Below are 23,784 nucleotides of genomic sequence, written 5' to 3' on the forward strand. Positions count from 1 at the left end.
GCACCCAGTATCCTCTACGGACTACGAGAAAAGGATTTACCGGTAGGTAATTAAAATCCTATTATTCCTTACGTCCTAGAGCCTAGAGGACACTGGGGTCCATTTAGTACCATGGGGATGTACCAAAGCTCCCAAACCGGGTGGGAGAGTGCTGAGGTTCCTGCAGAACTGATTTACCAAGCTGAAGGTCCTCAGAGGCCAAATTATCGAACTTGTAGAACTTAGCAAACGTGTTCGAACCTGACCAAGTAGCTGCTCGGCAGAGCTGTAAAGCCGAGACACCCCAGGCAGCTGCCCAGGAAGAACCCACCGACCTAGTAGAGTGGGCCTGTACAGATTTTGGACATGGCAAACTTGCCGTGGAATAAGCATGCTGGATAGTAAGTCTGATCCAGCGTGCAATACTCTGCTTTGAAGCAGAACACACAATCTTATTGAGATCATAAAGAACAAACAGCGAGTCGGTCTTTCTGTGACGAGCTGTTCTTTTCACATACAACTTCAAAGCCCTCACGACATCCAAAGACTTTGAAGTAGCAGAGGTGTCAGTGACAACCGCAACCACAATAGGTAGGTTGACGTGAAACGCAGACACCACCTTAGGAAGAAATTGCTGATGAGTTCCTCATGGAAAATTAAATAGGGACTTTTGTGAGACAAAGCCCCCAGCTCCGACATACGTCTTGCTGAAGCCATAGCCAACAGTGTGACGGTCTTCCAAGCAAGATATTATACGTCCACCTCCTGTAACGGCTCAAAGCAGTCCGATTGAAGGAAATGCAGAACAACATCTAGATCCCAAGGTGCCGTGAGGGGCACAAAGGGAGGTTGGATGTGCAGAACACCTTTCAAGAACCTCTGGACCTCAGGGAGAGAAGCCAATTGTTTCAGAAAGAAAATGGTGTAACCACGTTAAACGTAACCACGGTAAGTCTTGAGACAAACGGGTCATGTTGTAGAAGATCCTTGCGAAGAGGTACAGGCCACAGGTCTTCGAGGAACATCCCCAGAAGGTCCGCGTACCTGGCCCTTCTTGGCCAGTCCGGCGCAATTAGAATAGCTTGAACCTTTCCCCTTTTTATTCTCATTAGAATTCTTGGGATCAGAGGAAGTGGAGGAAACATGTACACCATCTGATAGACCCATGGAGTCGTCAAAGCGTCGACTGCCACCGCCTGTGGGTCTCTCGGAATGAAGACCGCTGACAACGCCACAGCATTTCTCTCTGCACAGAGGAGAATTCTTGACACCTCTGATATTGCTGCTCTGCTTTTCGTTCCGCCCTGTCGGTTTATGTATGTTACTGCTGTCATATTGTCCGACTGGAGCTGAATGGCACGATCTTGAAGATGTTTTTTTGAGAAGGGCGTTGTATATGGCCCTGAGTTCCAGAATGTTGATTGGAAGGACGACTTCCTGACTGGACCATCTTCCCTGAAACTGCACCCCCTGAGTGACTTTTCCCCAACCTCTGAGGCTTGCGTCTGTGGTTAGCAGAATCCAGTTAAGAATTCCGAACCTCGACGAGGTGAGAAGTCTGTAGCCACCACAAGGGAGATCCTGGCTTTTGGCAACAGACGGATCCTCTAGTGCATGTGAAGATGCGATCCGGACCATTTGTCCAACAGATCGAGCTGGAAGGGTCTTACGTGAAACCTTCTGTATTGAAGAGCCTCGTAAGAGGCCACCATTTTCCCCAGAATGCAAATGCATAGATGCACCGATATCCGGGTTGGCTTCAGGACATCCCTAACCATTGACTGGATTACTAATGCCTTTTCCAACGGAAGGAACACCGTCTGCGACTCCGTATCCGGTATCACTCCCAGGAATGGGAGCCTCCGTGCTGGTTCTAGGTGAGATTTCGGAAGGTTCAGAATCCACCCATGATCCTGGAGACGTTTGGTTGAGAGAGCAATGCTGTCCAGCAACCTTTCCCTGGATGGTGCTATTATCAGGAGATCGTCCAGGTACGGAAATTTGTTCACTCCCTGTTTGCGGAGTAGAAGCATCATCTCTGCCATCACCTTGGTGAACACCCTCGGTGCCGTGGAGAGGCGAAATGGCAGGGCCTGGAACTGGTAGTGACAGTCCTGCAGTGCAAACCGTAGATAAGCCTGATGAGGCAGTCCAGATCGGAATGTGAAGGTACGCATCCTTGATATCCAGAGACACCAGGAATTCCCCATCCTCCAGACCTGAGATCACCGCTCTCAGAGACTCCATCTTGAATTTGAACACTCGTAAGTACGGGTTCAACGACTTGAGGTTCAAAATTGGTCTTACCAAACCGTCCAGATTCGGTACTACAAACAAGTTGGAATAGTACCCCTTGTTTAGCTGATGAGGTGGAACTGGAACAATGACTTGAGTCTGTACCAGCTATTGGATGGCATGTTGTAAACTGGCCTCTTGTGAAACTGGCAAGCCTGATTTGTAGAATCTGTGAGGTGGGAGCTACTGGAACTCCAGTCTGTAGCCCTGGGAAATAAGATTTATGACCCAGGGATCCTGGCACAAATTTGACTGAAGAATTGTAGGCATGCTCCCACTTGACAGCCTTCCAGGCATTGCGGTCCACCGTCATGCTGAAGTCTTTGAGGAAGCAGAGCCTGAGCTCTGTTCCCGAGTACCTGCTGTTGCTGGTTTACGTAGTTTAACTCTTGCGCCGCTGGAGGACGTAGAAGCACCTCTGGATTTGCCCTTGAACTTGGCCGTCCGAAAGAACTTTAACTTAGAAGCTGAATAAGTCTTCTTGGTTGGGGGGCCTGCGGAAGGAAGATACGTAGACTTACCCGCAGTAGCCTTGGAGATCCATTTGTCTAATTCATCTCTGAACAAGGCCTCTCCTGTGAATGGTAGGCCTTCCACGCCTTTCTTATAATCCACGTCAGCAGTCCACTGGCTTAGCCACAAGCCCGTGTGCAGACACTGCCTTAGCGGTGGTGCGTGCATTAAGCACGCCTACTTTATGGCTTCCACCATAAAGTTTGCAGAGTCCTGTATATGCTGCAAGAGTAAGACAACATCCCCCCTAGATAAGGAATCTAATCGCTCAATTAGGTTACCTAACCATTTAGCAATGGCTCTAGTTATCCACGTACATGCAATAGTGGGTCTTTGGGCCACCCCAGCAGCTGTGTACAATGATTTGAGCGTAGTCTCAATTTTACGATCAGCCTTGACTTTCAGGGAGGCTGCGGCAGGAACAGGCAATACAATTTTACGTGACAGCCTAGAGACTGATGCGTCTACTATCGGTGGATTTTCCCATTTTATCCCATCCTCCAAAGGTAAAGGAAAAGATGAGAGGAACCTTTTAGGGATCTGAAACTTCTTATCAGGATTAACCCACGGTTCTTCAAACAGGGTATTCAATTCCTTTGACGCAGGAAAAGTGACCGAGGACTTCCTTTTTACATTAAAATAGGATTCCTCACACTCCTCTGACACCTTATCAGGAATATGCAGAACATCTCTGATAGCCGCTATAAGAGCCTCTATTCCCTGTGATAGAGCTGCATCTCCCCCCCCCCCCCCCCCCCCCCCCCGCCGTGTCTGACCTGTAAGCGTCAGACTGCAGGATATGGGACAGAGATCGCTTTTGCTGACAAATGGGAGGGGAGTGAGATGCTGTCTTGGGGACTGAGTCTCTGTTCATAAATTCATCCACAGTCTGTTTTAAGTATTGCGTCTTTTTCTCATTGCGGGACAATTCTGTAGAAAGAGTTGAAATCATTCTCTTAAGAGAATTAACCCATTCCGGTTCAGCCCCGCTAGCCTGTGAACCCTAAGTACCCAGTAGTGAGCCTCCTGGTGAAGAGGAACACGCTGCGGTACAAGAAACACACTCTTTGCCTGGCATAATGTAAATGTGACAACACACACACACACACAGAGGAAAGGTTAAGTAAAATTAATCCATAAAGAGTCCTTCAGGGAGACACAGAGTTGTTTGGAGCCAGCCCCCACCGCACCCTTATCTCTAAGGCCAAGCTTAGCCGGGTCACAGACTAAGTACCCTGAAAGGGGACTTAGTACACTAATAGTCGCTCCCCCCCTGCTATGACCCCCTTGTACCGCTTAGGTAATCTGGAGTCACACTGGAGGAGCTGCGCGTCCCTGTCCTGTCAACGTCTGTGTCCACTGCAGAGGGGAAATGGCGCTGGTGAGCTGCTGGATCCTCTCATAGTGAAGCCCCGCCCCTTCAATGGAGCGCGGTCTTCCCGCTTTTTTTTTTATACTGGCTGAGGAATCTGGTGCTTAAAATGGAGAGAACCATTTTACGGCTTCGGTGCCAGTGTAGGTACTGTGTACAGTGTACTGTGTCCGGAGACGCATTCTGCCCCGTTTAGAAGCCGTGCGTCTCTGTACCCTCATGCCGGCATAATGGCCGGCGCCCCGCTAGCCAGGTCGCCGGCTCAGTACTCACCACTCTTCAGTCTTCTGGCTCTGTTAGGGATGGCGGCGTGCTGAGGGAATGTACACTCGCTGTCGTATGGCTTGCGAATAGGTCCCTCAGAAGCTCAGTGTCCCCTTCAAGATGTTGGGCCGTCCTTCCCCCTAAGCCATACGAAGCAGGCAGGCTGGTGCCAAACAGCCCTGCCTGAAAATAACATATAAAATAAATGCAGAAATCTCTTCAGGAGCTTCCTTCAGCATGACCGGCACATCTTCTAAACTGAGTCTGATAGGAGGGGCATAGAGGGAGGAGCCAGCCAACACTATTAAATTATTAAATTCTTAAAGTGCCCATGACTCCTAGTGAACCCGTCTATACCCCATGGTACTAAATGGACATCAGGATCCTCTAGGACGTAAGAGAAAAACGGTTTGCCAAATTTGGTGTAGAAGAACTTTACCGCCCTGCACAGAACCCCAACCCATTTCACTGAGCAAGTTCTGAATGAACCTGAACACCAACTGCAAGCTGGGCCTGACCTCACTAAGGCCTGTGTGTCTGAACGGAGGCACACCACTGAAGTCCTGTGCTGGAGTGTAGTGGAACATCTTCCCCAGAACAGCGGAGGCTGTAATGGCAGAAAGGTGGGACGGGCTTCATATGAATGGCCGCGGTTTCCAGATGAAATGTACAACAAGCACATACTGCATGGGTGTTACTGTGGCTGCATTATTTATAGTACACAAGTCTTTGCATTATATTTATATATATTTCACCGGCTGTCGGAATTCCGGCGTTGCTCTCCTGAAAGCTGGGATCTCGACAGCGGGTATTTTAACTGCATCCATATACACATATATCCATGCCACTGCAAATGATAGGTGAATTATAATTTATATTGCTATTGAATGCTTCTGCATTATAGGGATAAAATGCACGTAGCACATAATAAAATTATAAACATTCCAAAAAAAGTGTCAAGGGGGCTGTCCTTAGCCATTGATGTGTAAAACCCAACAGTAAATCATATCCAAGCTCCCTAAAGCATGACAACAAATATCACTATAAAAGCACAGAAATGACAGAATTGACAGCTTTTAAAATGACTAGGACCCAAAGCAGGCAACGCTGAAGCACGCAGCATTAACTTAGCAGCTCTCTGACTGGTGGCCTGTCAATAAACAGGCTCCAGAGCTTTTCTCTAATTCTTGAACGTGCATTATTTCACAACCACCCTTACGTATCCAAAGACTTTGAAGATAGCAGCGAGGATGCGGTTATTAACTGCTCACTGAAATGGATACAGTGGGATCATATATTACTTTTCCACATACATGAGAAAAACTAGAGGTTGCTGGGGGGTGAGGCATTAATCACTGACACGGCTTCACAATCTGGGCAGGTCAGGATATTAATAGCCTGGGTGCAGATCAGACATGGAAGGGGAAAGCAAGAGATTAGAGTGATCCATAATAAGGTAAGAGGGCCCTGCTTGCAAGCTTACAATCTATAGTATATGGCTGAGCTAAAGCTGTTAAGCAGATGCATCTAATGATTTGCAGAGCAATGTCCCTATATATATATATATATATATATATATATATATATATACACACATACATACATACACACACACACACACACATACATGCATGCATATACATATTCCACTGCTTGCTATACGATACAAGTATATTTGCAATGTGTGTATCATGTCATACCGGCAGACTCCTGATTAAGTTGTACAGTCCCAAATCTGGAGGAAGCGTGTTGCAAGGGGAGGACCAGGCCTACCAGTGGCGGGCAACAAGAGTATTTTTAGCTAATTGGTATAGGGACCGACCCTCATCGTCACAATGTCGTAACCTCTTCTTGCAGTATGCATATTATAAAATGTGAATGTTAGGTAGAAGTCGTGCTAGTAAAGAATACTTACAGTACATACTCTCTTGGAAGGTCCGGGAGATTTCTGATTTTTTAGTTAGCCCCCAGGACCCCTGAAAGAGTGGGTTGAACTCCCACAACCCAGCCACTGCCTACTGAAGTGGGCAGGAATGGAAGACAATACCAGCAATCACTAGTCTGTAGGCAATTTGCGTCACTTTTGCCACACCCACCTACAGAGAGGGGTGGGACCTACTGATCAGAAGAGCTGACCCACCCCCCGGAATAGTCATCTGCATCTACCCTTATGGTGAGGCGAAACGAAAAGTCGGCAAGTACAATCTAATACAACAGTGCAGATGGATATTTTATGGGCTGAACTAATACTGGGAAAAGGCCCTAGACTGCATACCCTAACTGCTAGTAATGAGAGGTGCTACCTTGCTGAGACCTGTAGAGCCACACACAGAATGAGTGCAGGTACACTATTCAAACATTACTAATTTGAATAATACATTTAGCAATATTTTGCAATATGAGGCTTTTTGCATAATCTTAGCCAGAATTACAGGCTTACCCACCACTTCACGGCAACCTCATAGTTGGAAGCAGTCCCTAACATTCTAAGGGTTCAGGTCTAGGCCGTGGGACACCCCCAAAAACAGACCAGCCAGAACCACCCTGAGGCATCACACTAGTGAAGAACGTGAAGTGTGTGAGAAAGTTGGATAGATAAGAGCAGATACTGCATATGTTAGTGTTACAGGGTTGAAAAATTAATGTGTGAAAATTGTTACATATATAAAAAACTAAGTGCTAGAGAGTGCTAAAGTAAGGGTGTGTACACACGGTGAGATTTTTTTCTTAAGATTTTGACTATATAGTCAAAATCGTAAGAAAAGTTAGTGCAGATCGCAAGGTGAAAGTCACCTTGCGATCCCGATGCGCGGTCCCGCCAGGTCGGCATCGCAAGAAAAGATAGACTGCGCAGGCAAGTCAATCCTTGCTAGATCGGTGTACTATCTAGTTCTTCTCACATGTCAATGACATCTCACATAAGCCAAAATCTCACATAAGCCAAAATCGTAAGCACACATAGGACATATCTCAAGAAAAGTTAGTCAAAATCTGTCCTATCTGGGCTCCGGGGAGTTAAAGGGAAATCGCAAGTAAAAATAGGACATAGCAAGGATCTCACCGTGTGTACACACCCTAAGTATTATAATGGTAATGCCCTGGAGCAACCCAGTCAAAGCAATCCAGGGGGACCCACGCTCAAAACTCAACACAAGACAGGTCTTAGCAAAATAGCACCTATCATTACTAGCAGTTAGGATGTGCAGTCTAGGGCCCCTTCCCTATATACTCTATATTGTGTATCTACGTGTACACTCGAAAGTTTGAGACTCCTTCAGCCTAGATTGGCATCCCTCCCCCACCTGTCACTGATCTTAAGTAGGGCACCTAGCCACATCTGACAGCACATTTAAAATAAGGCCCAATGAAGGTAAGACCTAAAGTTGTATATAATATATGTCAGCTGTGGGGTGGATTAGTAATGTTTGAATAGTGCACTCGTTCTCTGTGTGTGTGTGGCGGAACTAATACTCACAGAAATGTAGCTTATTAAAACACTAGGATCAAGTGACATCACATAAGAAAGAGAATAAAAAAAATTACTATCTGATACCTCAACCAGCACATTTAATATCAACACACGCTAGAGACAGCCACTTATCAATTCACTGCTACTGCTGCTTAGCCGATCTACAGTATGTAGTGTGTGACTGCTACGGGTTGGGTTCAGGTGACCTGCGTTTGGGATCCCACCGGTCACCATACCGATGCCGGGATCCCGAGCATTAGATTGCCGGCGGGGGTCCTGCTGTGCTCGCTACGCAGTGGGCTCGGCGGCTTGCTGCGCTCGCAACAGGTTCTACTAACACTCTATGGGTGTCGTGGACACCCATTAGTGAGCATAGTCCCTGTCAGTCGGCATGCCGACTGTCTAGCTGGTAGGCGGGCGGGATCCCGGCGCTGGTATAGTGACCGGCGGTCGGGATCATAACTACATCCCGACTTCTACATATATCTCTATGTGGCTGAGCACTATATAGATCTGCTTAGCTGCAATGGTTTACGTTAACAGATACAGGCAGGTTCATGTGTTAAGTGTTACTGCAGTGGATGAGGTTAAGTGTTCGAGACTTGTGTATGTCTGTGTTAAATACGTCAGGATAACACTGAATGACAAGGTGCACAAACACCTTGCTTGGAATGTTGTTAAGCAGCTGGTTTACTTCAACCAAACAGAAACAATGAATAACATAAGAAACCAATGTTTATTGACACTTTTTTGCGGGGGATGTCCCATCCCTACTCAGAGGCTCCACGGCTCATGTTGGGGCTGATACAGAGGTGTACGCAATGTCGGATGCAGTGATCGATTATTTTGCCACTACACATGCGCCAAAACCGCAATGACCACGTACAGCAATAGGGGCTCTATTTACAAAGCGAATGCAAGTAGTCAGCATTTGGGGAAGGACACGGGGTGGCTAGAAAAATGAAGGCATGTCAGGACCATTTTCTGAGTATTCCTGGTCAGAAAATTCATACATAGCTGGAGAGGCCACGGCGTCTTAGGACAACCACTCTATCTCATACAGCATAGGGTTACTGAGAGGTATGATCGACGTGCATCCGATGATCCCGCTATACATGAGTGGCAGATGTGGGACGCCGGCACTGCAAAGGCAGCAACAGAGCCATTACGTTATTTTTCCAAGTCCAATTGGCAATATGGTCAAGGTGATTTACCTTCGCCCTGGACCATCCCCGATTGCCCGTATTGCAGATTTAATGAATGACTGAATGCGCTCTTGTTCCATCCTTCAGTAAACTGCAATGGGTTGCATTCAATATCTTCCGGGTGGCTGTGCAGCTCGCAGTGTACACACTGCACAATGAAGATTTGTTGTTCCGATAAGGCAAAACGTCCCGACCCAGCATAAGAATCGGAACACTAAAACAAACCATTTCTCAACACGTAGAACATCATTTGAGACAGAGATGCAGATATATTTGTGTATACAGGATGAGTCTCCCCATATCCAAAATTCCAAAAAATACAGATTTTTTTTTCAGCGTGAATGAGACAGAGACACCTTTGTTTTCTGATGGTTCAATGTATAGAAACTTAAATGCACAAAACTATTTTAAATATTGTATAAAACTACCTTCGGTTTGTGTGTATAAGGTATAAATGATACATAAATGCATTCTGTGCTTATACTTGGGTCCTATCTCCAAGATATCTGATTAGGGTATGCAAATATGTCAAATACGGAAAAAATAAGAATTTACTTACCGATAATTCTATTTCTCGTAGTCCGTAGTGGATGCTGGGGACTCCGTCAGGACCATGGGGTTTAGCGGCTCCACAGGAGACAGGGCACAATAATAAAAGCTTTAGGATCAGGTGGTGTGCACTGGCTCCTCCCCCTATGACCCTCCTCCAAGCCTCAGTTAGGATACTGTGCCCGGACGAGCGTGCATAATAAGGAAGGATATTGAATCCCGGGTAAGACTCATACCAGCCACACCAATCACACCGTACAACCTGTGATCTGAAACCAGTTAACAGTATGATAACAACGAAGGAGCCTCTGAAAAGATGGCTCACAACAAGAATAACCCGATTTTTGTAACAATAACTATGTACAAGTATTGCAGACAATCCGCACTTGGGATGGGCGCCCAGCATCCACTACGGACTACGAGAAATAGAATTATCGGTAAGTAAATTCTTATTTTCTCTAACGTCCTAAGTGGATGCTGGGGACTCCGTCAGGACCATGGGGATTATACCAAAGCTCCCAAACGGGCGGGAGAGTGCGGATGACTCTGCAGCACCGAATGAGAGAACTCCAGGTCCTCCTCAGTCAGGGTGTGCCCCTGACCAAGTAGCAGCTCGGCAAAGTTGTAAAGCCGAGACCCCTCGGGCAGCCGCCCAAGATGAGCCCACTTCCTTGTGGAATGGGCTTTTACTGATTTTGGCTGTGGCAAGCCTGCCACAGAATGTGCAAGCTGAATTGTACTACAAATCCAGCGAGCAATCGTCTGCTTAGAAGCAGGAACACCCATCTTGTTGGGTGCATACAGGCTAAACAGCGAGTCAGATTTTCTGACTCCAGTCGTCCTGGAAACATATATTTTCAGGGCCCTGACAACGTCAAGTAACTTGGAGTCCTCCAAGTCCCTAGTAGCCGCAGGTACCACAATAGGTTGGTTCATGTGAAAAAACAGAAAACACCTTAAGGAGAAATTGAGGACGAGTCCTCAATTCTGCCCTGTCAGAATGAAAAATTAAGTAAGGGCTTTTATATGATAAAGCCGCCCATTCTGACACACGCCTGGCTGAAGCCAGGGCTAATAGAATCTTCACCTTCCATGTGAAATATTTTAATTCCACAGTGGTGGGTGGATCAAACCAATGTGACTTTAGGAAACTCAAAACAACATTGAGATCCCAAGGTGCCACTGGGGGCACAAAAGGAGGCTGTATATGCAGTACCCCTTTTACAAACGTCTGAACTTCAGGTACTGAAGCCAGTTCTTTCTGGAAGAAATTCGACAGGGTCGAAATTTTAACCTTAATGGACCCTAATTTTAGGCCCATAGACAGTCCTGTTTTCAGGAAATGTAGGAACGACCCAGTTGGAATTCCTCTGTAGGGACCTTCTTGGCCTCACACCACGCAACATATTTTCGCCAAATGCGGTGAAAATGTTTTGCGGTTACATCCTTCCTGGCTTCGACCAGGGTAGGGATGACTTCATCTGGAATGCCCTTTCAGGATCCGGCGTTCAACTGCCATGCCGTCAAACGCAGCCGCGGTAAGTCTTGGAACAGACAAGGCCCCTGCTGGAGTAGGTCCTTTCTTAAAGGTAGAGGCCACGGTTCTTCCGTGAGCATCTCTTGAAGTTCCGGGTACCAAGTCCTTCTTGACCCATCCGGAACCACGAGTATCGTTCTTACTCATCTCCTTCTTATGATTCTCAGTACTTTTGGTATGAGATGCATAGGAGGGAACACATACCCTGACTGGTACACCCACAGTGTTACCAGAGCGTCCACCGCTATTGCCTGAGGGTCCCTTGACCTGGCGCAATATTTGTCTAGTTTTTTGTTCAGGCGGGACGCCAACATGTCCACCTTTGGTTTTTCCCAACGGTTTACAATCATGTGGAAGACTTCCCGCTGAAGTCCCCACTCTCCCGGGTGGAGGTTATGCCTGCTGAGGAAGTCTGCTTCCCAGTTTTCCACTCCCGGAATTAACACTGCTGAGAGTGTTATCACATGATTTTTCGCCCAGCGAAGAATCCTTGCAGTTTCTGCCATTTCCCTCCTGCTTCATGTGCCGCCCTGTCTGTTTACGTGGGCGACTGCCGTGATGTTGTCCCACTGGATCAATACCGGCTGACCTTGAAGCAGAGGTCTTGCTAAGCTTAGAGCCTTGTAAATTGCCCTTAGCTCCAGTATATTTATGTGGAGAGAAGTCTCCAGACTTGATCACACTCCCTGGAAATTTTTTCCTTGTGTGACTGCTCCCTAGCCACTCAGGCTGGCATCCGTGGTCACCAGGACCCAGTCCTGAATGTCGAATCTGCGGCCCTTTCATAGATGAGCACTCTGCAGCCACCGCAGAAGAAAACACCCTTGTCCTTGGAGACAGGGTTATCCGCTGATGCATCTGAAGATGCGATCCGGACCATTTTCCCAGCAGATTCCACTGAAAGGTTCTTGCGTGAAATCTACCGAATGGGATCGCTTTGTAAGAAACCACCATTTTTCACAGGACCCTTGTGCAATGATGCACTGATACTTTTCCTGGTTTTAGGAGGTTCCTGACTAGCTCGGATAACTCCCTGGCCTTCTTCTCCGGGAGAAAACATCCTTTTCTGGACTGTGTCCAGAATCATTCCTAGGAACATTAGACGTGTCGTCGGAAAAAGCTGCGATTTTTGGAATATTTAGAATCCACTCGTGCTGTCGTAGAACTACTTGAGATAGTGCTACTCCGACCGCCAACTGTTCTCTGGACCTTGCCCTTATCAGGAAAGCGTCCATATTTCTTTTAGGAAGAATCATCATTTCGGCCATTACCATGGTAAAGACCCGGGGTGCCGTGGACAATCCAAACGGCAGCGTCTGAACTGATAGTGACAGTTCTGTACCACGAACCTGAGATACCCTTGGTGAGAAGGGCAAAATTTGGACATGTAGGTAAGCGTCCCTGATATCCAGTGACACCATATCGTCCTGGTTCGCTATCACTGCTCTGAGTGACTCCATCTTGATTTGAACCCTTGTATGTAATTGTTCAAATCTTTTAGATCTCACCGAGCCGTTTGGCTTCAGTACCACAATATAGTGTGGAATAATACCCCTTCCCTTGTTGTAGGAGGGGTACTTTGATTATCACCTGCTGGGAATACAGCCTGTGAATTTTTTCCCAATACTGCCTCCCTGTCGGAGGGAGACGTTGGTAAAGCAGACTTCAGGAACTTGTGAGGGGAAGACGTCTCGAATTTCCAATGTACACCTGGGATACTACGTGTAGGATCCAGGAGTCCACTTGCGAGTGAGCCCACTGCGTGCTGAAACTCTTGAGATGACCCCCCCACCGCACCTGAGTCCGCTTGTATGGCCCCAGCGTCATGCTGCGGACTTGGCAGAAGCTGTGGAGGACTTCTGTTCCTGGGAATGAGCTGCCTGCTGCAGTCTTCTTCCCTTTCCTCTAACCCTGGGCAGATATGACTGGCCTTTTGCCCGCCTGCCTTTATGGGTACGAAAGGACTGAGACTGAAAAGACTGTGTCCTTTTCTGCTGAGATGTGACTTGGGGTAACAAAAGTGGATTTTCCAGCTGTTGCCATGGCCACCAGGTCCGATGGACCGCCCCTTTATACGGCAATACTTCCATGTGCCGTCTGGAATCTGCATCACCTGACCACTGTCGTGTCTATAAACATCGTCTGGCAGATATGGACATCACATCTACTCTTGATGCCAGAATGCAAATATCCCTCTGCGCATCTCGCATATATAGAAATGCATCCTTAAAATGCTCTATAGTCAATAAAATATTGTTCCTGTCAAGGGTATCAATATTTTCAGTCAGGAAATCCGACCAAGCCCCCCCAGCGCTGCACATCCAGGCTGAGGCGATTGCTGGTCGTAGTATAACACCAGTATGTGTGTATATACTTTTTAGGATATTTTTCAGCTTCCTATCAGCTGGCTCTTTGAGGGCGGCCGTATCTGGAGACGGTAACGCCACTTGTTTTTATAAGCGTGTGAGCGCCTTATCCACCCTAAGGTGTGTTTCCCAACTCGCCCTCACTTCTGGCGGGAAAGGGTATACCTCCAATAATTTTCTATCGGAGGAAACCCACGTATCATCACACACTTTAATTTATCTGATTCAGGAAAAACTACAAGTAGATTATTCCCACCCTACATAATACCCTTATTTGTGGTACTTGTAGTATCAGAAATATGTAACACCTCCTTCATTGCCCTTAACATGTAACGTGTGGCCCTAAAGGAAAATACGTTTGTTTCTTCACCGTCGACACTGAAGTCAGTGTCCGTGTCTGTGTCTGTGTCGACCAACTGAGGTAAATGGGCGTTTTTACAAGCCCCTGACGGTGTCTGAGACGCCTGGACAGGTACTAATTTGTTTGCCGGCCGTCTCATGTCGTCAACCGACCTTGCATCGTGTTGACATTATCACGTAATTCCTAAATAAGCCATCCATTCCGGTGTCGACTCCCTAGAGAGTGACATCACCAATACAGGCAATTTGCTCCGCCTCCTCACCAACATCGTCCTCCTACATGTCGACACACACGTACCGACACACAGCACACACACAGGGAATGCTCTGATAGAGGACAGGACCCCACTAGCCCTTTGGGGAGACAGAGGGAGAGTTTGCCAGCACACACCAAAAACGCTATAATTATACAGGGACAACCCCTTATACAAGTGTTTTCCCTTATAGCATTTTCACATATGTAATCATATCGCCAAATAAGTGCCCCCCCTCTCTATTTTAACCCTGTTTCTGTAGTGCAGTGCAGGGGAGAGCCTGGGAGCCTTCCTCACAGCAGAGCTGAGCAGGAAAATGGCTCCGTGTGCTGAGGAGAATAGGCCCCGCCCCCTAAAACGGCGGGCTCTTCTCCCGGAGTTTGTGAGATATGGCAGGGGTTAAATACATCCATATAGCCTCAAGGGCTATATGTGATGTATTTTAGCCATAAAAAAGGTATAATACATTGCTGCCCAGGGCGCCCCCCCCAGCGCCCTGCACCCTCAGTGACCGCTGGTATGAAGTGTGCTGACAACAATGGCGCACAGCTGCAGTGCTGTGCGCTACCTTATGAAGACTGAAAGTCTTCTGCCGCCTGTTTCTGGACCTCTGGACCTCTTCAACTTCGGCATCTACAAGGGGGGTCGGCGGCACGGCTCCGGGACGAACCCCAGGGTGAGACCTGTGTTCCGACTCCCTCTGGAGCTAATGGTGTCCAGTAGCCTAAGAAGCAAATCCATCCTGCACGCAGGTGAGTTTACTTCTCTCCCCTAAGTCCCTCGTAGCAGTGAGCCTGTTGCCAGCAGGACTCACTGAAAATAAAAAAACCTAACTTAAACTTTTATTCAAAGCAGCTCAGGAGAGCCACCTAGATTGCACCCTTCTCGGCCGGGCACAAAAATCTAACTGAGGCTTGGAGAAGGGTCATAGGGGGAGGAGCCAGTGCACACCACCTGATCCTAAAGCTTTTATTATTGTGCCCTGTCTCCTGCGGAGCCGCTAAACCCCATGGTCCTGACGGAGTCCCCAGCATCCACTTAGGACGTTAGAGAAATACAATATTCAAAATATGGGCTGTAGTTAAAATCCCAGCAGTTGGGGTCCCGGCGGTCAACACACCGACACCAAGATCCCGGACGCCAGAATGCCGGCAGTGGGCCGAGGGCTATTCCCACTTGTTGGTGTACACGACACCCATAGAGTGGGAAATAGAACCTGTAGCAAGCGCAGCAAGCCCACAAGGAGCTTTGTTGTGCTCGCCCCCCTGCTAGCACTCTGGCTACCGGTCACCCATACCCAACGCCAAAATACTTCTGGTCCCAAGCATTTTAGATATGGGAGACTCAACCTGTACATACTTATGGTTACTGTGGAGGGACTTCTTTGTCTAGGTCTATAAAACCATGGTACTCACACAACTTCTCATATAGATCCTCTGTTGTCATAAGTAGCTCATAAAATATTAGACAGCTAACCGATAAACTGACCTGCAAGTCTCAGCATTACCAGCCAAAGGTTCACTACCGGCATTACTGCACATCACTGGCTCACACTGTCATCTTGACTTGTGAGTGCAGTTCTGTCTACAGCCTTATACGCAGAAAACACAGCTCCCAACTGGCAACAACTCTTCATTACCTCAATACCACCATTTAGGATCTAAAGTTAATACAACTGAATTAAAGTCGGAATCTCTCAACCATGACTAAATGTGGGAATTAGCACGGCCAGTTTCAAAGGCCACTGTGGGAATTAGTCACCACAAACGGGCTCCTTGACACATAATTATGCTGGCAACTAGGTGGTCTTCCTACAGACCCTTTGTAAACACTTATAAAGGTAATGGACCTAGGAAATAGAATTTTCATGGGCAACTACAAGGTGGGAGCAATTCTCGGCCCAGCTATTGCTAGGTAGCAACCTCACATAGAACTAAAAAGGCATTAGAGATTCTAGAGTGTGTTGCGGTATTCTCCATCTTGAAGAAATGAGGTTTGAAGACTATAGACTCCAGAAAACCTTGTTTACTGTAGCATGCCACTGATTTGTTACCCTTCCCCTCAGCTTGTCAAGGATGTTTATGGACATTGCTTAAAAACCACTCTGAGAAAACAAAGAAAAGCTCTTGGTGATTTAATCTGTAATCTAAGAGTGGATAAGCAAGGCCATTACCTGCTCATTAAAACTAAACCTTTCTAATACCTGGTAGATTACACATTCAGTAGCGTATACGGTAGAAAAATAAAAGATCCAACGCTCATGAATGTAAAGGACTAACAGGGATTAAGAAGATGCCAAATAAATGGTAATAAAAGGCATGACCGCAGAATCTAACCTTCCAAAGGTATGTATAGCAGCCTGGGTTGATTGCCCAGCTTGAAATATACAGTCCTCAGAGTAATGGCCCTTTATGTCACAGGTCCATTAGAGTCTTTATGCCACAGCTGAAACATTGCTGTCTCCTCAGTACTTGGATTATCAAACGGCACATTGCCAAAGCTTATCGAAAACCGACTTGTGTAAAGACTCTTTTTAGTGCTCCTTCACACAACCCCAGACAGGGATAAAAAGGCAGGGATAAATACAATGTGAATTATAAGTAGGCAGCACATAAAATAAGGTGAATGCAGGGTTTAGAAATGAGAACCTCAATGCAAAGGAAAAAAAATGATTTAAATACATAAATATTTAAAAGGGACGAGATAAAAGCCGCAGGAGACCAGTGGCATTAAATACAAGGACAGGACATAACACCTACGCGGCCCACACAATTCTCAAAGACATACAGTTGCAAACATTATACTAAAAGCGCACAGCACAGGTATTTAGAGCAGATATTTTATTATACATACATTTATATATATATATATATATATATATATACACACACACACACACACACACACACACACACAGGTTGAGTATCCCTTATACAAAATACTTGGGACCAGAAGTATTTGGATATCGGATCTTTCCGTATTTTGGAATAATTGCATACCATGACGACATATCATGGCGATGGGACCTAACTCTAATCACAGAAAGCATTTATGTTGCCAGATATTAATTCATAAACAACTTACTTTCCTTAACAAGATGGAGTAGAAAAAAATATCTATAGAGCTGGAAGAATGTACTTTTTTGATAAGAGTAGTCAATAAACAGGCAGAAGGAACCATCAAGAAGCTCCTCTTGGGACACAATTAAGTAAAAGTGACCTGCTTTAGCACAGGTGGGAGTCAAACTAAACCATATAGTGGCAAGGAAACATGCAGTTATGTTTCACTGCAAGCTCATGCCCTGGAATAAAACATAGGTTTCCCGTATCAAACACAGAGATATACTGAAGGTAGAAAGATGGGCTGGCAGCCACCAGTCTGCACACAAATTCCAGAAGCAAAGTGGCTCAAAGCATCCCAACAGTCCAGGATTTGCGTATATCTATGCTTGGGCACATTGTAGTGCCTCCAGTTACTATTATGCCTCAATGTAGTGCGGAGACCAACCAGCTACTCCCTGGTGGGGATAATTCCTAATGCCAGAACTTTCACTTTGATTGGGGAAGTCTTTAGGCCATGGGTCTTCAACCTGCACCCTTCCAGCTGCTGTGGAACTACACATCCCAGTAGGCCATGCCTCAGTTTTAGCATAAATTAAGAGCAAAACTGTCGCAGGGCATGCTGGGATGTGTAGTTTCAGAGCAGCTGGAGGGCCACAGGTTGAAGACCTGCTTTAGGCAAATTATCTAAATCTGGTGCTCAATTCCTACCCCTAGCTCAGTTCACGAAGGGTGCAACCAGGGAGAAAGCCTACTATCCGAAAATTTCCGGAGAACAGCTCAGCTGTGCCAGTGTGGGTGAAATGGGAGTACTGGAGATGGATAATATAAGTGTTGTGCTTTACTAATAAGAGACAGAGACTACCACCATTATGAGCCCCCCTTATCAGGCCAAACAACATGCAGGACCTAACTGCTTAGAAGACAATTCCAGGAACTTGGTAGACAACTATAAAACTTGGTCACAAGGGATCGTGGGCCCCCTAAGCAACGGCACCCCCTGCACACACCATAGCTATGCCCATGGTGGTAGTGTATGGGGATGTGTTGCTATGAATGAGCATCTGTAACTATAGTGGGTGCAAGGGGTGCTATTGCTATGGGGCCCAGAGGCTTAGCTGGGCCTGGACCCAGGATATAAAGTTGCATACCAATTTCTCAGATTTTGCCTGCTTAAACTGGGCATACACTATACGATTATCGGAGAGGCCATCTGGCTGGTTGGAATGAAAATCTGGAAATGTATTGAAATAAATAACTATAAACCATTTGCTCCCAAACACTTGTAAACAGCTAATCATACATGGGGGAGGAAGTGGTACGAGCACACAGCGTACGCTGATACCACTTCTCCCCCGTAAAGCCACATAATACATATACCCCAGTGGCACTGACCGTTCCGACAACTGCAGCTATCGATGTTCAACAGCTGCAGGTGTGGTTGCCTACTCACCACAGCAGGGATAGCTCTGACCATGGCTGCGGCGGCAGGGATACTGCCCATCAGCACTAGGCTGATGCGCTGTGCGCTCTGGCAGGGATCGCCGTAGCGGGGAGATGTTTGTACATTTGGTTGTTAGTGCTCGGTAAAGTGGCAAAGCAGGAAGACTTATACCGGCACGATCCGTGGCAGTATATTACATCTCCTCCTTTTTATTCAAAAAGTCATATACTGTAAGGGGGCATGACCACTGGTGCAGCCTAACTGACTGCAGTATCAGCTTTTGGCCTGCATTAAGAAGCTAGTATTACAGAGTGGGGCAATATGCAATACAATTATAATTTCTAATCATGCAGCAGTGGAATAGTTAAATACTTATACTGCCTACATTGTCTCCATAGCTCACAACCAATCCGATTTTGGCAGGATAGTCCCAATTTGAGAGCTCTATCACCATGATAAAGGACTGCAATGTCTCCATCTACTCAGCGGTAAAGAGATGATTGCAAGGAAGAGGAGAGGCAGAATTTCAAACATAGAACCTATGGAATGGTCATGTCCACCTAAACCCAGGTCCGACCCTGACAGCTAAACATGGTTTCAAACCGTGTCACACCGGCTTGAAAACTTGTTCACACTGCAGGCTGGACCCGGGTTAGTGGTGGAACTTCCCTCTGCTGGGGCTCGGAGATGACAACATCTCCAAGCTCCAGTGATGCGTCTCTCCAGAGGCTTTTAACTGGACTCGGGTCTGATTACACTGCACTATTACCCAGGCCAGATTCCTAGATCACTGTACCTGGGTTATTTTTCACAAAGTTTTCCACTGAGCCGCGACCCAGGTACACCAGGGCAATAGGGATGGTATTGGGATACCGGCCTTTGGGATGCCAGCAGTCAAAATACCGTCAGTGGCATTCTGACACTCAGGATCCCAACACCTATCAGGTAAGTATGCTAAACCTAATTCTTAACCCGAACCTTTTTATCCTGCAGCCTGACCGTGCCTAACCGTAACCCCCTGTCCCCGCAGCCAAAACCTAACCTTCCCTTCTCTCGCGATTTACCTCTGAGCAGTACCGGCATTTGCTTGTTTGGGATTGCGGCATTCAGGAGCCGGCTTTGAGATACATGTCGGCGTCAGTTTTCCAACTGTTGGGATCCCGAACGTGACCGGATCCCCCAGTAATAAACCCGGATTATTGCAGCAGTGGAAAAGGGGTATATACAGTATGACATGGAAACGCACCCCCCTTAGACCACAGACACTCGTTCCGTCCTGATCCAGCTGCATACAATGCTTGGAGGTAGGTGCTCAATACTTGGAACTGTCAATTTTGGGTATAGTGTTACAAAAACCGCAAACATAAAAACATGAAAAGGTGATTTTAGATTTAGGGGATTTAGAATGGATATGCAATCTGTTCTTTGATAGTATTAAAATAAAGTTAAGGCCATAACTGACTTCTCTAATAATGTGGCCTGTATGAGTCCGGCAGATATGCATTTGGGATGAGAAATCTGATAGAAGTGTGTTTTCCAACAGAAGTACTGTAAATTCAATATTTACAAAAAAAAAATAAAAAAAAGCTTTTAAGGTGAAAACATAAAGAGCATATAAGGAATGATGTAAAGAAGAACCTATTACTGCAAACAAATGATATCCCTTGGTCCACTATAACATATTGATACAGTGTGATATATTAAATGTGGCTGCCAAATAATAAGGCAATCTTTCGGCTATACAGGCACAATTATACTATAAGAAAGCTAGGATATTGTGTACGACAGCTTATATCAACGACAATTGGCTAGAATTTGGAACAAAAAAAAAATGATACAATTGATGCAGATTATAGGCAGAAATGCTTTTGCGAACGATTTATGTTTAGAACATGATAGCATAACTAAATGTGAAACTAAAAGCAAGATTAAAATAAACTATAGAGCAAGAATCATCCACAATAATTACATGATCTTAGGTTTAATAAAACCTTAATAGCTTATACTATGTGTAACATTTTATCCACATCTGCAAAAGAACGGCTATATTACAAAGGGATGATTGCAAGGAACAGGAGGGATAGAATGGGAAACCTAGCTCCTGGAGATTTGCCATGTCCACTATTAGCCCTTTTCCACCTAAACCTAGGTCCGACACTGACAGCTGAACATGGGGAGTAATTCAGATCTGATCGCTGGGCTGCATTTTTTGCTGTCCAGCGATCAGATAGTCGTCGCCTACAGGGGGAGTGTATTTTCGCTGTGCAAGTGTACGTTCCCATGTGTTAGCAGAACTGCTAACAAACAGTACGCGCAGTCTCTTCGCAGCCCAGGAATTACTCTTCTAGTGCGAATGAATGCTGCTAATCGGGGCCGGAGCGGACGTCAGACACCTTCCGTCAAAACTGCGAAAGAGGAGGAGTAAGGTTGGGATTAGGGTTCCTTTAGTGCGGCGCCCCTGTTGGGATTCTGACCAGTCTGTACGGCGGCGTTGGCACTCTGACCACGGCGAAATTGTGCATCTGTGTGGTTAGAGTGCAGCTAAAACCACATGATCTACATCATTTTAGCACCGCCCCAACTCTATGTACCTGGTATTATCTTACTATGCTGCCCACTTAGCCAATATGTGGGAGGAAAGTGGAAGATCTGCCAACTCTTCCAGGGGTGTGGGGGGGAGGAGAGGGGGGGGGGGGGGGGGGGGGGGGGTCCCCGAAAAATCTGGAGTCTGCCACACCTTCAGGGATAGTGGCAAGTATGCAGTGGTTGCAAAATCAAAATGAAACATGTCTTGCAACGTATCATAATATGTAGTGTATTACAATACTATGAGCTGTCCTGTGCCATTCTATGGATGGGAAACACAGGTCACAGCTGGGAGACTGTCTGAGAAACGCCAAAAATATTGATTAAAGCATACTGAATAAAGCAAAGTTTTTAGCAATTCTAAATATCTTTATGAAAAAGATAGTGCCATTCTCTAAAGATCAGGTCATCTGCAGTAGTTAATATTGCAACTTCTGCTTCAATCATTAAATGGGTGTGGAATGACTTGCTGACAGTTTTTGTGTCAACAGTCAGCAACAGAATTCCGACATATTGAAATGGTCAGCAGCCTAAACCCTCCTGACGGCACCTAAATCTAACCCTCTGCATACCAGAATGTCGGCATTTCAAATCTTAACATGCCAAGTATGTTGAATGAATGCTTGCTGACTGGATCATGTCAACAGTCCGGTGTTGACAGTATGAATGTCGATATGGAGGCGGTCGACCTTCTGACAGGATACCCATTAAAAGCACCAGATACATGTTCTGCTGTTAGGTGTATAAGCCGCAAACAATGGACAGTTCCACAGAAAGTAAGATCGCTTGGAAACTGTCTGACAACTGGAAAGTGTGAGCTGTTAAAAATGCAAAAGCTAATTGGGTCAAACCTTTAGAGAATCCACACTTCAACCTCGGCTAATTCGTTAGAAACAACAAAAGATTTCTATTTTTAACCATCAAAAAAAAAAATACACATAAAAAGGGTTTGTTTTAGGCTAGAACCAAAACAAAACGAAAAACTGCCGTCCAAGGTCAGACAGATAACAGATTAACTGATTCAGGTTTCCTATCCGTTTCTCCCAGGCCACATCCATTTCCCATTCTTCGTTAAAGAGAGCAATTTTTCAGGTTTATGTGGAATGTCACTATTTCATTCTAAAATATCATCTTCAAGAGAAGAAGGTTCACCGTCCCCGTTTTCAATCTCTAAACCTAATACAGAGATTTATATTCCTCACTCCTACCATGCTCTCTTAAATTAAGAGGTGTAATTACCAGCAGCGCTTGCTGCAAACGAATAAAATACCAAGGGAGAAGAGACTGTCAATGCCAGACGCAGAGACATCAACCCCCCCCCCCGCCCCCCCCCCCCCCCCCCGCATTCCTTCCTGAGATCCCTCTCACTGAGGTGTCTGGCTGTCCAGGCATCATATTGTATTCTCTTCCATTAGCGACAATCCTTTGCAAGTAAAATCTCCAGCCAGTCTGCTGCTTGGAGGAGGGCGAAGAATCACACAGTACACAAACTTTAACATGAGATGCGTTCTTGATTGCCAACTTTTAGCTGAATGTTTGGCCTCTGAATTATGCGCAGTGTATCTCCACTGTAACCAGTGGCAACTGCCAACATTTGACACAAACAGAACAATGGGATTTGTCTAGATCCACAGACCATAGAGAGCTAGAGAAAAGATGTGCAACAAGAGAGTATATTGTACTGGAGTTGATGCCGTCTGTCCGGGTGTTGTATGGCTGACCGATGGTCTCCTGAACGCCGGTCAGCATACCGACGCCGGGATCCCGGCGGGGAGGGGTGAGTGCAGCAATCCCCCTGCGGGCTCGGTGGCGACCAATTCCTACTCTATGGGTGTCGTGGACACCCACGAGCGGAAATAGTCCCTGTTGGTCGGCATGCCGACCGTCGGGATAGTGAGGGGGCAGGACTTTGCGGGAGGTCATGTGACCGTCAGTCTGCTGACTGCCAGTCACATGAATACCACCCGGCTGCCCATAGGCTGCGCAGTGGTGACCTGGCAAAGATACATTTAACATTAATATATAGAAAAGGCTATGTATTACAGATCTATTGCCACAGCTTTGGAGCCAGGCTGTATTGGATCATCTGCTCTGGGGGCCACCGCCGGAATGGTGCTTCACAGCACAGATTATGGCTGTTCTAGATGTTCAGGAGAGCAGAGCCAAAACCTCAAAAAGGGGTGGACAAGTATAAAATACACACACATTTACTTTATAGTTTACTCTCTTGTAATTTCAATTGAAAACGAAACACTTAAATTTGGCTATTTCGTGTAGATTGTCTTTGCAATATCGGACGGTATAAGCCAAGGAAAGCTATTTTCTGCAAATCCAAAATCTAATAAAAAAATAAAGTGTAATTTGTGAGTGTACTGCTTTAACTACTTAATAATATTTATATTGGAATATGACCAGCCAAAATAGGCTCAAGCACATTGTTATGAACAGCATTAGCAACAAAGGGGTTAAATAGATTTCCCCATATCACTGGAGATCGCCACTGAACCCAGGCAAAAGTCATCTCAACGGATC

At 46.1% G+C, this 23,784-nt stretch overlaps 1 protein-coding gene and 1 long non-coding RNA gene across 6 annotated transcripts in view; one reads left to right on the top strand and one right to left on the bottom strand.

The window, feature by feature from the left end:
* Positions 1-23,784, bottom strand: part of MAD1L1 (mitotic arrest deficient 1 like 1) — a 1,517,492-nt gene that overhangs the window by 669,590 nt on the left and 824,118 nt on the right. The window lies entirely within an intron of this gene.
* Positions 5,812-23,784, top strand: part of LOC134943766 (uncharacterized) — an 83,399-nt gene continuing 65,426 nt past the window's right edge. Inside the window, exon 1 of the long non-coding RNA XR_010181736.1 lies at positions 5,812-5,879. This is a non-coding gene — a long non-coding RNA (uncharacterized LOC134943766). The remainder of the gene's footprint in view (positions 5,880-23,784) is intronic.

This window comes from Pseudophryne corroboree, chromosome 7 (genome assembly GCF_028390025.1).
Source record: "Pseudophryne corroboree isolate aPseCor3 chromosome 7, aPseCor3.hap2, whole genome shotgun sequence".
NCBI classification, from domain to species: domain Eukaryota; kingdom Metazoa; phylum Chordata; class Amphibia; order Anura; family Myobatrachidae; genus Pseudophryne; species Pseudophryne corroboree.